The 6,423-nt window shown below is 41.9% G+C and overlaps 2 pseudogenes; both read right to left on the reverse strand.

Annotated features, from left to right (window-relative positions):
- Window positions 1-558: 558 nt before the first annotated feature.
- On the reverse strand, window positions 559-1,467 carry LOC110286409 (annotated as a pseudogene).
- Window positions 1,468-4,778: 3,311 nt separating this feature from the next.
- The window catches only part of LOC110286410, an 8,786-nt pseudogene continuing 7,141 nt past the window's right edge, over window positions 4,779-6,423 (reverse strand).

The raw sequence follows: 6,423 nt of genomic DNA on the forward strand, positions 1-6,423 counted from the left end.
CTTCATAACCACAATTTTGAATCATAATGAGTTATGAATCATAATGTAAATATCTGTGTTTTCTGATGGTCTTAGGCTACTCCAGTAAGAGGGTTATTTGCTGCCAAAAGGTCGCGACCCACAGGTTGAGAACCATCGCCCTAATGTTTCACCATCTGGAATGTATGTCCTTAAGTGCATACTAAGTGATTCTCTAATGATTCCTATGCTCTTTTCACAGATGTGGCCTTAAGATTTTTTTTCACTTCCATTTGCATAGCATATAAATAAAGGTGACATTTCATCCATTTAGCAGTAAAAGAGTTGACAATTCAGAATGAAAGAGACTCTTGAAAGAGCAGGAAGTAGTTGAAAAGAGGAAAGGGCAGAAGTCACAGGATTCATCTGGAAACTCTGAAAAAATAGCAACTATAATGAATCACATATCACCAGAAAGTGCCATTAAAGCAAGGATAATTATTTTTTGAAGAATTGCATTCTTTTTTTAAAGAGACATAACCCTTTATTTTCACCTTTCTCAAACGAAGCTGGCTGAGTCGGTTGCTTAGGGGGGATTAGTCAAAGTGACACATCCTCTTCTGATTCAGCAGACTCTTCCTTAGCTTCAGCCTTGACTGGGTCTGCAGAGGCAGCAGGAGCAGTAGTGGTGGCCGCAGTCGCAAACGCAGATGGATCAGCCAGGAAGGCCTTGACCTTTTCGGCAAGTGGGGATGTGTACTTAGTCTCTACAGACAAAGCCAGGACCTGCTTATATCCATCGATGATGGAGTGTAGCACTGGGGCAACAGTCAGGTACCCAATGTGCAGACAGATGCTGCATACATTGCACACACCCTAGGAAGCAAGAGTGCAGGGTCTGCTCTGTCATGTCCAGCACTTCCAGGTTATAAATGCTGCCTGCCATTGTCAAACACCTGCTGGATGATCAGCCCGAAGGAGAAGGGGGGATGTTCAGCGTGTTCAGCAGTGTGGCTTCACTGGCTCCCACCTTGTCTCCAGTGTTTAATCAGCTTCACATCACTCAGAATTCCAATGTGGCTCTGGAGATTTTAGTGGTGGTGCCTAAAGCTTAGTACAAAGAGGACTTCTCAGGCCCCAGTCCAGTGTTCTGAGCTGGCACGGTGACCTCACATGGGGCAATGGCACCAGCTCAAGCAGCAGCTCATACCTTGTTGGCCAGCAGCATATCCCTAATCTCAGTGAGGTCCTCCTTGGTGAACACAATGCCCACGTTCCCCCGGATGTGATGCAACAATTTCTCCAGAGCCGGGTTGTTCTCCAGGTGGCCCCTGATGGCCTTGCGCATCATGGTGCTCTTGCCCATCGGAGGGACATGGGGATCTGCTGCATCTGCCTGGAGCCCACATTGTCCATTCCTACAATGAAGCATTTTGCATAAACATCCAAAAATTGAATGATCTTAAGGAAGTAGCTGGACTTCCAGGTTGTCCTGTCTTCCCTGGGCATCACGGCATTGCATCAGGGATTGCCACGCAGGGTTTAAAGATGATGTCACTCTGATAAGGACACCTGGCAAGAGAAGAATTGCTTTCTTGCTGATGTAGTTTTTTGAAATGTCTGGTATTCTCAGGAAACTTCTAGGGGTATGGTAGATCAACACTTACGTTTCTGTATAATTCATGATCAGGTGCAAACTGCACTGAGTTGACTAAAGAAATGTTAAATGACTTTCCTTTCTATTTCTGTAAGCTTCTCAAGATTTAAAAAAAAAAAGAATTCTGGGAAGATGGCTCAGTGTGTAAAGTACTTGCTCACAAGTGTGAGGACCCGAGTTCAGATCTCCAGTAACCACATTAAAAACTGGGCATGGTGGCCATGAAGATGTGGAGACTGAAGGAATACCAGAGAGTTTCTGGCCAACCCATCTAGATAAATCAGTGGGTTCTGAGTTTAAAAAGGGAAACTGTCTTAACAGGCAGTGGTGAGGCATACCAACATTCAGGGGGCAAAGGCAGGTGGCTCTCTCCAAGTTGGAGGCCAGACTGGTCTACAAAATGAGTTCCAGGACAGTCAGGGCTAAACAGAGAAACTCTCTCTTGAAAAACCAAAAAAAGAAAAAGAAAAAAATGTGTCAAAAAATTAGGCAGTGTGCAAAAAGACAGCTAAAGTTGGCCTCTGGCCTTCATGTGTGTCTATTTGAATATTTCTATATGTTAAGAATTTTGTATTCTTCTGTTTTTTTTAAATATATCCTAGACTGTAGACCTTGTCTCAAACAAACAAGACAGATAGGCAGACAAGTAGAAAGGCAAGCAGACAAAACAACCCATTCTAGCTAATTTGGAAATCAAACTTAGTTTGCTGAGGAATATTAGGTAATTCTCAGAAACCGCTGGACGACGTGAAGGAAGAAACTGCAAATTGATTACGAGGAACAAGCCTCTAAGCCTAAGCATCTAGCTGGTTGAAGAAACTGCTTTTGATGCAGGCTGCCAGATGAGGCTGCTGCTTCTCTAATTTTGATTTAGCTGCCTTCATAATTGGAAACAACTCTGCTGGTGTGTTTGTGAGTCATGCTACAAATGGACACTGCCAGACATTGCTCACTTCCTCTTTCCAAGTCGCACGCCAGCAGAGCCTTAGGATCAAGGAAGAAAAATAAAGAACCTAGCAGAAATGATGTCAGCTGGGTATTTAAAAAGGAAACAATCTACAGTTCTGTCATATCTACTTTTTGCCTTCCTGTCTAAGAAGAAGAGGTGTTTCTACATCTTTTCAAAGTGAACATTCTATACTCTCTAATGTGTAATTTCCTTAAATTTAATTTTTAAAATAAATACATAAAATATAAATTGTATATATTTAATGAGGGTACCATGTGATATTTCTGTGTGTGTTTGTGTGTGTGTGTCTGTCTGTCTGTCTGTCTGTGTGTTGTATAATTTTTGAATCAGGTCTTCTCAAACCTCTCAGCACAAGGTTCCATCAACTGTTATAGTTTTGCTTTGCTCTATTGAAACAGTCTTATATAGTTCATGTTGGCCTTGAATTCTCTTTGTAACCCTTAAAACAGCCTTGAACTTCTGATCCTCCTCTTTCCACCTCTCACTTGCTAAGATGACAGATATGTGCCACTATAAAAGTCTTATGTAGTACTAGGTATCAATCCAGGGCTTTGTGAATGCTAAAGAATCACTCTGTCAACAGAGCTATATCCCCAGCTGCACCCATCAACTCTTTGTTCTATCTGTTTTCAATCCCTACTACCCATTTCCCATTGGTATTGGCTACTTTACTCATTGCTGTAACAAAACCCTTGACAAAAGCAACAAAAGCTATTTTGGCTCATAGCTCATGAGTACTGTCCACCATGATGGATTACTCATAAGGCCTAAGGCAGCTTGTCACATCTTCAATCAGAAAGCAAAGGAAAAACTCTAATGCTTATCTAATTTCTGTTTTTAGGCAGCCCATGAAATGATCCACTCAAGAAAGATATAGACCACCACATTAATTAAACCAATTATGAGTATGAACCCTGCTTTTGCCTGCTTTGGGGACCTTTGTCTTCCTACTGGGTTGCCTCGTCCAGACTTAATATGAAAGGAGGTACCTAATCTTATTGCAAGTTGATATGCCATTTTGATTGCTATCCCTGGGAGGCCTGCCCTATTCTGAAGGGAAACAGAGAAGCAGATGGGGAGGAAGGAAGTGGACGAGATGGAGGAGGTAAGGGGAAGAGGAAATGAGGGGAAACTGGTTGGGATATAATATATGAGAGAATAAATTAATTTTTAAAGGAGTATGAGTCCTTTCATTTTGGCCAGTGACCAAGAGCAGGTGAATGCCTCAGAGTCTTTTGTTAACAAGGCTCAAGGGTACAGTATTTATTTTATTTCATTTTAGCCATCTACAGATACATCATTATTAGTGATGAGTCCTTCTCACTGGAGACCAGAGAAGTGACCTACAGTTCCATGATAATTAAACATCATAGCAAGACAACAAAGCAAAATGCCAAAGTGTGAATGGAAGAAATTATTTAGGACAATGTTTCAGAATCAACTTCTTTCACAGACATTCTTGGAAGGAGAGTTCTGCAATTTTGTATTTCAAATTTGATTTTGCTAGTACGCTAACTCGGATCAACACACAGTTGCTTGGGATTTTTCTGGGCAATTAATCACCTTTACAGACAGAGCTGAATGCACCATTTGTTCTGCCAACCTATGTTAATATGGCCTCAGTGAGGACCAACTAAGCTAAAGTCCTTCATCTGATTTTTCGAACAGCATCTTCATACAAGTGTGGACTTCTGTGGGTTGTGGGAAGACGAGGTTGAGAGCATTGGCTGAGCACAGTGAATGCAGAAGTGGGAAGGGTGCATGCATGAGGGAGAAAGAGACCTAGGTGTGACTCAAACAAATTCTCAATATCCATTGATTCAATAATTCTCTAGAAAATGCACTTCTGCAAAATGACTTCAGCTGACGAGCAATAGCAGAAAACCAGCAACAGATGCACTGGAGACTTATATCAACTGGATTGGAAAACATGGGCTTAGAGGTAGAGACATTTTGGCACATGAAGAATGGGTAATCAAACCAGTGTAGTCTGTTAAGCTTCTCGGCCCCATGGATAGAGGCAAACTGCAACAATTTTTAGCACTGAGGAAAAGAAGAATAAGGGCCGCTTTGTTGAAAATCCCACTCATCGGAAATACTGACATCCTCTGCGATGCACATCAACTCTCAGGGGCACTGGCCATCAGCATGGCTGGATGGCTGTGTCAGCCTGGGCTCTGCCTAACACCCCTTTTATAACTGCAGAGCTCCAATCTGCTTCAGCCGAGTCATCAGCTCCCCATTCTGTCGCATGGAGATGAGATCGCTGCATCTGCCTATGCTGTCTTTACCTATGAAGCCCCGAGGACCTGTTCTCACTACAGTTGTAAATAATCTTGAATCGTGTTGGTGTTGTTAGTGGCTGTGATGTCCACAAATGCCAGAAGACCTTGTTTGAAAGACTGAGGATTTCTTGGGTCTTTCTGCAGTAGGGGCAGGTAGGCTTGATGCACACGACCACCTTCCCAGACTGGATCTTGCAGTTCACAGACTCCTGAGCAATGCTGACAGGCTGCAGCTTCTCCAGGGAGGAACATTCATTTGAAAGTATTTGTTTGGGGTGGGTACAGCTTTTTTTTTTCTTAAGATTTATTTATTTATTATATGTAAGTACACTGTAGCTGTCCTCAGATACTCCAGAAGAGGGCATCAGATTTCATTACAGATGGTTGTGAGCCACCATGTGGTTGCTGGGATTTGAACTCGGGACCTTTGGAAGAGCAGTCAGCACTCTTAACCACTAAGCCATCTCATCAGCCCCCAGGTACAGCATTTTTAAAAGCAAAATCCCACAATTGCATCAATGTTAGACAACTCATAATAACCTTGCCACATGTTTTGGGGCAGAACACAGTAGTTATCTCAGACACAGTATGTCAATTTTGATGTATACCATTTTCAGTTATTTTAGTTTATATTTGGTTTGTATAAATATTAATTATTTGGGTTAATACATTTGGACCATGATCAGAGTCATTGAAATCTCAAATATGTTGCTAAGGCAAACATGGCTGTTGGGGGGTAGAGGACTAAGAATTATCTAAGCAACCATGAACTGGAGTTGGGACAAGATGGGGTTACCTTATTCTCTTTACTCTCCCATTTCTTTTAGTTACTTTCAAATCTTGGTTTTTATAAAGGAGCAGAAACTGGCCAACAATAAGATAATTAAATAGGGCCAATCATTCTCGGAGGTGAAGGACAAGGGAACCCATAGGGTCTGGATTAAGGTGGTAAGCCACAGATTCAAATCAAATTACCTGTGGGGACAGAGATCATTGGCCTTTTTATTTATTTATAAGAGCCAGCTGTTACTTTGATGCATAGTTAGTCATAATCCATTAGTCAGATAATTTTAAATAAACGTATTACTTTTATATACAGGACACCTAGTAAATTTTTGTGTCAGAGTCCTAAATGGAGAGAGCCACTGGGACTAGCTAGCCCTATAGAAAGCATTATGGCTCATATTATCATGAGTCCAAACAGAAAAGGGAACATCATATCCCTAACTCTAAATATCCCCTGTTAAATTTCTTAAGCTCTGCCATGCAAAGATATTGATACCACACAAAATGAGTGGGTGGATCATAGCACCCCTATTAACTTTAATCAGGAAAGCGCACACAGGCATGCCCAGAGGCCTGTCTCCCAGATGAGTCAAATCTTGTCTGGTTGATAATTGACATCATCCTCAAGAACTCCACTCCTTGTCAACTTGATATCCGAACATATCACTTTAAATAAAAACTTTCCATATTTTGACAAGCCTCTCCGGTCAGAAAAGCGCCGGGGTAGCTAGGGTGCAGGGTCAGCTGACACTCGCCAGCTACCCACA

This window comes from Mus caroli, chromosome X, assembly GCF_900094665.2.
Source record: "Mus caroli chromosome X, CAROLI_EIJ_v1.1, whole genome shotgun sequence".
In the NCBI taxonomy this organism is placed as follows: domain Eukaryota; kingdom Metazoa; phylum Chordata; class Mammalia; order Rodentia; family Muridae; genus Mus; species Mus caroli.